This window comes from Ailuropoda melanoleuca, chromosome 14 (genome assembly GCF_002007445.2).
Source record: "Ailuropoda melanoleuca isolate Jingjing chromosome 14, ASM200744v2, whole genome shotgun sequence".
NCBI lineage: Eukaryota > Metazoa > Chordata > Mammalia > Carnivora > Ursidae > Ailuropoda > Ailuropoda melanoleuca.
In genome coordinates, this window is record NC_048231.1 from 90005072 (window position 1) to 90016142 (window position 11071).

The window sequence follows — 11071 nt, forward strand, 5'->3', positions numbered from 1 at the left end:
ACAGATAAAGGATAGTTTTCCAAATGCTACCCAGAAAGCCACAACTCTAGGACGAAGGGAGGCCTTCCCCGGCTTTCTATTTGTTCATAGGCATTTGCTATTTCATTTTAAGTGCTTATTCACATCTTTGCTAGGAACAGTAATCAAAAAGGAAGGTTTTCTTCCTTCTGTGACAAGTTTCCTAGCAGAAACAACAGAAATATTTTAACACAAGATAAAGAGGTTAGGAGGGGCGCCTGGCTGGCTCAGTTGGTGGAGCGTGTGACTCTTAATCTTGGGGTTGGAAGTTCAAGCCCCACGTTGGGTGTAGACTACTTAAAAATAAAAAATCCTTTTTTTTTTTTTAAAGGTTATTTATTTATTTATTTCAGAGAGAGAACAGAGAGAGTGAGAGGGAGAAGCACGCTCCCCGCTGAGAAGGGAGCCCAATGCGGGGCTCGATCCCAGAACCCTGGGATCATGATCTAAGCTGAAAGCAGACGCCCGACTGAGCCACCCAGGAGCGCCTAAAAATAAAAAACCTTTTTTTTTTTTTAAGATTTTATTTATTTATTTGACAGAGATAGAGACAGCCAGCGAGAGAGGGAACACAAGCAGGGGGAGTGAGAGAGGAAGAAGCAGGCTCATAGCAGAGGAGCCTGATGTGGGGCTCGATCCCATAACGCTGGGATCACGCCCTGAGCCGAAGGCAGACGCTTAACCACTGTGCCACCCAGGCGCCCCAAAAATAAAAAATCTTTAAAAAAATAATAAAGAGGTTGAGAGACTAAAAGTTAAAACACAATTCTTTTCCCAGATCTGACCAGTGCATCCCTCAAATCCTACTTACCTTATTATGCAGGTGTCCTGTGATGGTCTTGGATTTACAGATAGCAAGATTTGCCCCTCTTTTATGGCAAGACTCTGGATTTGCGAAGGATAAAAAGACCACACCTTTTTATTGAGGTTTTTCTTATTTATCCAAATGCTTTATTATTTGGTAGGTTCCAGAGAGGAAGGCTTTGGGATACTTCCGCAAACGTTCTCTTTCTTCTCCAGTCACCTGCCCTTCTGACCTCAAGCGAGAAGAACAGCTGGCTACCCCGACCCCAACTCCCCCAACCCGCACCTTGAGAACTTAAGCTACACTTAGTATCTGCATTAACATTACTTTGCTATTTCATTGTCTTAATTAGCATTTCTTTCTTCCAGAACTCTCTTACCCAAGCCAACCATTTGATCATTTCTTAAAGGAAATTCTCCAAAACGCATCAGCTTTTCAATGGAATGGATACAAGAGTTTGTGCTCTAAAATTCTTTAAATCCCTCTCCTTGCTGTTTCCACCAATCCTGGACTCTTAACACCTCTTAGCCAAATTCCTGCATTGAGAAACCCCCCTTAAGCCCACCTTCCAGTTCTCTATAAACTCTGACCTGACATCACCCCCCCCGCCCCCCTCCAGACACTACCCAAGTTTTCGGTGAACCCAATCCAAGCTTCAGTAAATAACATCATCACGGTTCTTGAGTTTCCATCTCAGCCTCTTACCAAATGTAGAAGCTGCCTGGATTGCATCACTCACAGAGTTCCCGGATCCTCCCTTTCTGGCCACGCCTCTTCCCTCATCTTTCTCCCATCTTGCCCATCCGAGTGCGGGACATACAGTGCTGTCACCTCAGTTGTAGCCGTGGGAAGTTTAGGGCATAAGCCACAAGCAGGGAAGCTACGGCAGGCACTAGACACCGCATACAAAGCTCAGTAGCTTTCCAGAGGGAACAGTGAATAAGCCCCTCCAGGTGCTGCCATCTGTCTAGATTCTTTTAACTAAGCTTACCCTCTCTATACCTTCTACATATTAAGTCGAAGAGGAATAATGAACGACCCATTCTCTTGGGGCATAAAATAAACCCTCTGGCCCCTTTTAGGCTATCTCCCTTAATGAAAGGATGGTCTGAAAGATTTTCTCCATTTTGGGGATTTTCCATGGGACACCTTTCACCAGCCCCTTCTTGAACCTCTCTTCCCTTAACTTCCATGATGCTTTTCCCCTTTCCATAAAGATTGGGTTCATTTGGCACCACTTGCAATTTATTGACCCAAATCTAGACTGTCTTGCAGTGAAACTAAGGGTTTGCCCTGTGTCCGGCAGAAGTTGAGCTTGCCCACTCAAGGACGTTTTTTGAACCCACTGGCTCAGTCACACACATATGTTCACTTATAAATTCAAAACAGGGAGTACTATGCTAATACATCATTACGTTACAAATTATACACAAAAATAGAAGTCAAGGGGCGCCTGGGTGGCGCAGTCATTAGGCATCTGCCTTCGGCTCAGGGTGTGATCCCGGCGTTATGGGATCGAGGCCCCACATCAGGCTCCTCTGCTATGAGCCTACTTCTTCCTCTCCCACTCCGCCTGCTTGTGTTCTCTCTCTCGCTAGCTGTCTCTATCTCTGTCAAATAAATAAATAAAATCTTAAAAAAAAAAATAGAAGTCAAAGAAGGTTGAAATCGTGATGGACCAAACAATGTCATTACAATTTACTTCTCTTTAGGGGCGCCTGGATGGCTCAGGTCAGGATTTCAGAGTCCTGGGATCAAGCCCCTGGTCTGGCTCTCCCCTCAGCAGGGAGTCTGCTTCTCCCTCTGTCCCTCCCCACTGTTCCCTGGTTCTCTCTCTCTGTGTCAAATAAATAAAATCTTTAAAAAAAATTTACTTTTCTTTAGTAGCAGCATGAAGTATTTTGCTCTCGTTAAGATTCTGAATATCGAACATGCTTCTTTTTTGGAAATCTTGGGATAATGTATTATGATAAAGCGATTTGAAGATTTTGTTCTAAATTCAGTTTATTTCAACCCTAGTTGTTCTCATCGCTGTCCTAGTGGGAAAAGATGCTTCACAAAGTTATGTACCCTCGGAAGAAGTTGATTATTTTCACAATATACTTAATGCCCTTTTTTTTCTTTTTCTTTCTTTTTTTTTTTCCTTTTTCTTTCTTTTTTTTTTCTTAAAGGTTTTAAAGTAATTTCTGTACCCAACATGGGGTTTGAACTCACAACCCGGAGATCAAGCATTGCACGCTCTTCCGATTGAGCCAGCCCGGTGCCCCATAATGCTTGTTTCTCAGTTCCACCTACCAACTAAGCATAAGGTTTAGTTGAAATTTAGTTGATGAATCTGTTTCCCCAAGTCAGCCCATCGTTCCTGCAAGGAAAATTGGAAGATGTTGCATTTGCATTTTTATATTTTAAATAGACTCAAGCACACTGAAACTCTTCATCTGGGAGCTGTTGTTAATGGTTTAGAAAATTGTTTATGACATTGTAAGTGTACGTATCTGATAGCTGTCAAAGGTAATACTCATACAGAATTTTTAGCACCCAACTATGAGTGATTTCCAAACATCTGTTTCTAAAATGCTCTCTCCATAGCATGAGTTTCTTCTTGAAAGCAGTCACTTTCTTTCTCGTGGTTAAAGTGTTTTTACCAGGGCGCATGGGTGGCACAGCGGTTAAGCGTCTGCCTTTGGCTCAGGGCGTGATCCCAGAGTTCTGGGATCGAGCCCCACGTCAGGCTCTTCTGCTATGAGCCTGCTTCTTCCTCTCCCACTCCCCCTGCTTGTGTTCCCTCTCTCGCTGGCTGTCTCTATCTCTGCCAAATAAATAAATAAAATCTTAAAAAAAAAAATAAAGTGTTTTTACCTTAAAGTGACAGATTAAACGTTCTTTGTTCTAACAAATATCTCTGCCAGATAGCATATTATAGACAGCATTTAACAAAGAAAAGATCAGCAAATTTGAAACTCCTTTTTTAAAAAGGACAGTGAATAAGTCATCTTTAAGTTCTTTGCCATAACAGCAAACTATTGTGTGATACAAAATATTCCAATAGTCATGCCTCTCTTTCAAAGAGCAGTAGAGGGGCACCTGGGTGGCTCAGCCAGTTAAGCAACAGCCTTTGGCTCTGGTCCTGATCCCAGGGTCCTGGAATCGAGCCCCGCGTCTGGCTCCCTGCTCAGCAGGGAGCGAGCTTCTCCCTCTCCCTCTGCCTGCCACTCCCCCTGCTTGTGCTCTCTGTCAAATAAATAAATAAAAACCTTAAAAAAAAATCACAGAGCAGTAGTAAAAATGATATTAACTTCACTAATAATATCCTGTAGTATGGGGGCCAAGGGCAGGCCACCCCAAGATGGGTCATATTGGCTTGAACATTATTTCCAATTAAAAGCAATCCAAACCCAGCCGATTCAGAAAAAGCTCTTTACCTCCCTCTCAACTGCCTTGCTGTACCAGGAAGAGAGGTATTAAGAGAGATTCCTCTTTACCGAAGAAATTTATCTGCATAACAGAGCAACCTTTGTTTTCCAAACATCTCCTCTCACTTTCTCCCTGAAGGGTCTTTCTCCCCTTTGTGTCCTCAGACCCTATCCCTGTCCTTAGCTAGTATGAAGCATCATGCTTCCTCACTGGAATTCCAAGTGTGTGTGGATTCCCCTTATGTATGCTATTAAATCTGATTTTCTCCGGTTAATCTGTCTTATGTCATTTTTATTCTTAGTCCAGCTAGAAGGATCTTGAGGAGCAGAGGGAATTCTTCTTCCCTGACAGTAGCAATCTACAGACTTCTGGCTTCAATTTCTTGGCTGCAGTAGCTATCTGTGCATGATTCAGTGGTGAATTTTGAGTGTTGGAATTTTTGTAATTTAATCCCAGAATTTTAAATTCCTGTAGAGAAGCTGCTTTTTTAGTTGTTGTTACACAGTTTAAAAAAAAAAGTCATACATGGGGCCCCTGGCTGGCTCCGTTGGAAGAGCACGTAACTCTTGATCTTGGGGTTGTGAGTTCGAGCCCCATGTTGGGTGTAGAGAGTACTAAAGAAAAAAAAATAATGATGATGATAAACCTTAAAAAATGATATGCACATGTTATTTTGTCTAAAGAAGTCATTTATTGTTGAGACTATCCCTTCTCTGCTTAACTTTTTATTGAGTGTTTCATAAAAAAGTAAGTTTTTTTGGAAATGTCCTCACTGGAACAGGATCAAACATGTACCCTAAGCAGCGGCATGTTAGAAATAGCTGTACTTTTCTTTCAACAGTAGAGCAATCCTCCCACACTGTGGAATTTATTCTAATACGTGTTTCTTCAAATCTACAGCAATATTTTCGAAGCGTCTTCCAACTGTTTGCTGACAAATGAATGTATTTTATTTTGCAGTCATATTTTCTGGTTATTATTTTCATCTTTCAACATTTGTTTGTATTTTCTACCTTTCCAGGAATAACCAGTGTTTCCCTAGTGAGATGTGGCTTTGGGTCTTTTGGCATCAAATAAATGTATCATTAAGTTTAGCAAAAATTGTAAAGTCCTTGATCATCTCTTATCTCCAAATGTCATTGGATAAAGAAATCAACAACATTGGTGTTTAATCAATCTTGATGTTCTGAACTCCTAATTTTTAAATGTCTTTCTGTGTGTGGTGGCTTTGGAGAGACCTCGGTGAGCCAAAGCATCATTGTGCCTGATATCACAAGTTTCTTGTCTCATAGAGAGGGCCAAATACACCTCAAATATTGTGTGAGAAGGATAGTTCAGGGCTACACATCAGGGACACCCAGACTCCACTTGTGTGTTGAGGGAGAGGTCAGGGAAGACTTCTCCAGATGAGGGACATAAATTAGGCCTAAAGATAGCACAAGGGAGTGAGTTAGACAAAGAGGGTTGGGGAAGGGTGGGAGGTCAACCAGGGCTAAGGCCTGATGGTGAGAGCAATCAGGTCTCATTCAAATAACAAAAAGTTCTAGGAGGCTGCACCTAGGAATGGAGGAGGGAGGGGCAAGGGATGTGGACGGGCAAAGGGGTTTTCTTATTTACAGAGCCTGTACCCTACTCAGTGGAGAGAAATGCAAAGGTTGGAGTGGAGGGGCGGCAAGATGATATCTTTAGAAAGTTTCCTAGAGAATGTATTGGATGTTGGCCAGGTTGGAGGCACAAAGATCAGTTAGGGAACGGGAACTGAAGCGACAGGCTAGGCACTGAATCTGGGGATGGATGTGGAGAGAAGGGACTGGAATTCTGAGATAGCTGAGAGGTAAAATCCATAGCACATGGTGATGGAGTAGCCGAGAGGGAATGGAGTCCTCAGAGACAAGTCGGTGGGGAGATGGGTCTGGTTTGGTGGGTGTCTGGGGCTGAGTGGCCTGGAAACAGGCTCTGGAAAATCTCTGGAGGTAGACATGGGAGGGAGGGAGTGAGGCAGGATTAGGCAGAATGAGAAATTGAGCCACAGAGCTACAGAGACCAAGGCCTCAGCCAGTTTACGGGGAGCTCTGGAACTGGGTGGCCCCTTTTCTAAGGGGCCCGATTGGGCAAGAGGCCTAAGCCTTTGTATCTCTACAGCAGCCAGAGGTGGGTTGCTTGCTACCTGGGACTGGGGCCTGGGGGCAGGGGTTGGAGGGGGTGGGGCAAACTTAGTGGAGGCAGTTCCCAGGAGCTGGCACAAGTCAGGACCAAGGCGATTTGCCAGGAGGGACTCAGGGGTGAGTGGTCAGCAGCCAACATTCTCAGCAGCTAGGGGATGGGGGCACACATTCTGAAGAGAGGTTCTGGACAAAACACTGTAGTATCCCTTGCAGTGGGAAAAGCTCTTAAATTTACTACGGGACACGTTTACTGTGAACTTNTCCCTGGTGTTGCACCCCTTGCCGCTGTTGTTACACTCATTTGTACTCCTTCCCGCCCCTCCTCCTCCTCCCGTCTGCTCCCTCTCCTTCCCTCCCTCCCTCCCTTCCTCCCTTCCCCTTCCTTTTCTCTACATTCAGTGTGGGGCTCAAAGTCACCATGCAAGATCAAGTCGCATGCCCTACTGAGTTAGCCAGCCAGGCGGCCCAGTAACTAGTTAACTTCAGCTGTGGAGTGTACAAGGCATTGTGCTAACTGGTGGGGATGGTGTGGGTGTTGGGGGCAGATGCAAAGATGAAGATTCCAACAGCTCATTGCCCAGGGAGCCTCTGTTCTGGAGAGGACCAGTTCTTCTCCGTTAAAACAGAGTCCTCATTTCCTGCCTGTTCTCTTCTCCTCCTTAAAAGATTAACCGGATGGCCCTTCTTTTCCTCAGATACCTTTCTAGCTTTCCCTCCCTTCTCTTAGGCTTGGAGAGTCGAAAACAAGCCCAAACACCAGTTCCTTTCAAAGATCCTCAGACATAATGTAAATGGTACAAAGCGGTAGGAAATCTTACAAAATTCTCAACAGGTCTTGTCCTTTGGCCCACCATTCCTGAAGATGACTGTATGCTGGTATACCAAACTCCACACGTCTGCCTTCTCTTGGATTCTTGAGGGTTCAGAAAACAACACTTTCCTTGGTCCCTATCCTTCTCTTTCCCTGGGCAAGGGCAGGCTTTCCAGCAGTGAGACCCTAAAGCGGCAGTAGGAGATAAACCTTAGCCGATCCAACGAGTAGCCAGGACTCAGGAAGCCATTCAGATATCGAGGGGCCTCCTACGTAATGCCCAACTTTGAACCGTTAAATTAATTAAACAAGGAGGCCAAGAGACTGAGGCGGCTCGAATGACAAGGTGGCCCACGGAGGCAAATCAAAATCTAAGCCTGTAAATACCTCAAGGGTACAAAATGGAAAAGCTAAGGACACCCAGTCACAAGCAGCCCATTGGGCTCTGGGCTGTAGCCAATCACATAATTTCCTTTCTTTGTTTCTGTACCTTCTCCGTCTCTCCCTGGGTTCCTCCTGTAGGTGGAGCGCTCTCAGCCACTTCCGGTTTGGCACTGCCCAATGTGCGTTGATTTTTACATAAACTCTTCAAATTTTTAACATGCCCCAGTTTATCTTTTCACAGACAGACACCCCTTGTCCCCCACATTCAGGTCTCTGAGTGAAAGCGCTTTGCGGGCATTTCCAAACTAAGGGTCAAGAAAGGGGATGTGGCTTTGCTACCGAAAATCTATTTATAAAATCACTAACAAAGGATAAGGGGAATCCTTTCCTAGAACTCCCCTCAGTCTATTTCTGGTAGGCTAATATTAATTTAAATCTGAGTATGGTTTCTTTCAAGGGTATGTTTTTGGAAAATACAAAAAAAAATCCCGATTCTATCAGTATTTTGATGTCAAAAAGATGGATTTTCTTTGCTGGTCACTTGGCTACCGATCTTTAAATTATAATGCTAGTGTTGAATAGTGTAATCATTCCTTTAAAAACAAGCCAGCAAATGTAACCTATTAAACTCTATAACCGCCGAGGCCGACCTTCGTTTTGAGGTAAAAAAAATGTGTAGCACAGGTCAGGAGGCTGTCAGCTTAGCAGTGGTTTGCAAGGCCTTTGACGGTGAGATAAAGAAAAGGTTTTTCTTCTGGTTTTTGGTCACCTTTTCCTCAAGGAACACACCTTTTATGTGCTCTGTCTAACAAAGGAATTTCCGAATTCAGAGTGGAATTTGGAGGTGAAGTATTATGTGTAGACTGATATCTATATGCATTTGCAAAGCCGGTTTCAAACCACAAATGGATTTTTAAAAAAAGAAAAGCTGGGATTTTGCAATATACTGATTGGAGGAAAAGCTAAGACATTGAGAGTTAGCAATAAAAACAGCAACAAACAAAATCCCAAAGGATTTGGAATTCCTTTGGTTTCTATTTGGCATAAGAATAATGTGATTTCTTTGTTCTGTTCTTTCTTATCTGCAGCACTCAAATAATCATTTATTTCATTCGTGCAAGTCAAGTTACTTCTATTGTTGCCCAAAGCAGAGTGGTGCGCAAGATAGCCTTACATACGTAGAATAATAGAATGAAGCTTTGTGTTGATTTTTTGGTAGAGGGTAGTGTCATTTTTGAAAAACTTAACACTAAAAAGTGTTTTTTTTCCCGGCTGTGAAACTCAATAATTTTATAGAATGGGCTAGGATGGGTGCTTTGCTTTTAACTCTTGGTCTACCTGGCAGAAAGGTTTCTCTGAAATCTTCGTAAAAATAAAACTGAGACAATGTGCAAGAAATTATTTTTTTTTAATTTTGGTTGTTTATGGTTTTTAAAAGCAGATGCAATGTTATCTGTCGCCGTTTGTGCAAATGATGAATTGTGCTTTCAAACTAATTTCCTCCAGCGAGTTTGACCAAAACACTGGGCTTTTTAAAAAGCTCTGCTCAAACAGTATTTGGCATTACGAGGCCACGAGGCAGTTGTACAACTGAAGCCTCTTTATGATAAAAATAAGAAGTCCAGAGTTTAGTCTTGGTAATACAATTCTTGTAACCATTCAAACACTGCTGTGCTGTGCTTTCAACTCCTAAGAGAAGGAATGGGGGCGGGGCAAGAGAGTATTTTAAGTAAACAGAGATTCCAAATCTAGGGAACCTAGGATTTACTGGGATAGGTGCATTATGGAATTTCATATATCGGAATATGTGTCGTGTATCAAGATTTCAGATAAGTAGGTCCTTGTACACTCTTCAATGCCTGGCATGTTTTTACATGCATGCTAATAAAGGCCCACCTTTGGGAGAAGAAAACAGGCCTCCTTTCAAATGAAATCAAGCCCAGGTAAAGTTGAAACTCAACCCACAGAGCTCTGGCACCGTTTTCAGGCTAAAAGAAGATGAGAGTTTCAATTTCATCATCTTGTAACACTGATAAATGTGATGCCCGGGCTGACAAAATTTGCAGATTACAGAGGTCTTTCTAAACACGTGTAAATATGTGTGCCAATTTATGTGCAACTCCAAACAATTTGCCGTTTGAAATGAAAGACCAACAACTCTTCCGTGAGACAATCATTTGGTTCATTTACATGAAAAGTCTCAAATAGCAAAAATGCTACTTTCAATTTACATCATAGTGTCCCCATAATAGAGAACAATGGCTTCCTCAGTGGAAGTTAATGCAAAGGAGAGGCATACTGAGATTTAAAAAAAAAAAAAAAAAACCACACACACACACACAAAAAAAACCACCACCACAACTTTTCAGCACACTTTGCAAATATTAACCAATTAATCTAATCTAAAATATAATACACAGCAACAGCTTCCCATGCTGGGAGTCTTCAGTGCTACTCGAGTAATATCAGTTATCTTTAGAGTCCATCCGTTCACACACAAGTGAGCCTTTTTAAGCGCTTATGGTGACATTTTTTTTTCAGATCCTTCCATTTTGTCCTAGTTCCAGGGCAAACACAATTAGCTTGACATGGTGTTTCTCTCTCCTTTCAAAAAAAACCCTTTCAATTGAGTGCACGTCTGTGAAAGAGGTAGGACCCAGGACCCAGGGCTGGAGAAAGAGCATACCTGATCTGTTGGTAACATATTGTCTCCTTCTTGGACGTGTTAACGATCATACACACCTCTGGGGTCTGAACGGGGTTTATATATGTATCTTTCTGCGTTCTATAGGCTATGGCCACCTGCGCTATGTACAATATGTGCTTGCTATATATTTGTACACCATCTCCCTTCTTGAATTTAAAGACCTAGCTATTACATCTTGTTTACTCAATATCATTCCCCCATAAAAAAAAAAAATCCTGCAAGAACTGAACATGCCATGTTTCAATCTGGCTTCTTCTCTGAAAGCAAAACGTGTGTCTTTTACACCAGGGCTTTCTCCCCACCCCAGGGGGTGTCTTCCATTCTTTTGTGGCTCAGTTTAAGGCGAAAAGGGCTCCAAACCACTAACTAAACAGAGGAGAGCCCCTTCTTCCACCTCCAGGGAGAATTTCAGATTTAATTTATCTGAAGATAGCGTGCTCTCTTCTTACTTATTTGCCACCATTACGAGGATAACAAAACACCACCTTGGCTTCAAGATCCTGGGTAGAGGCTCACGGTCTTTTTCAACCATCTTTGGCGAGGCCTTGCTTCCTTCCACTCGAGTAAGTTGCGGCTTGGGGCCATGGAAAGGACTGGGTGAGAGCCCGAAATGTCGTTTGAAAAAAGAGAAGCCCTCCCTCCATCCCCTCACCACCACCACCCCGCTCTCCGGGGCGAAGTTGCAATCCAGCAGCCCCATATGGGCGAGACTTGGCAGGTCCGCGGGGCTCCTCTCGCAGCCGCGGAGTCGGCGCCGGCCGGGCCAA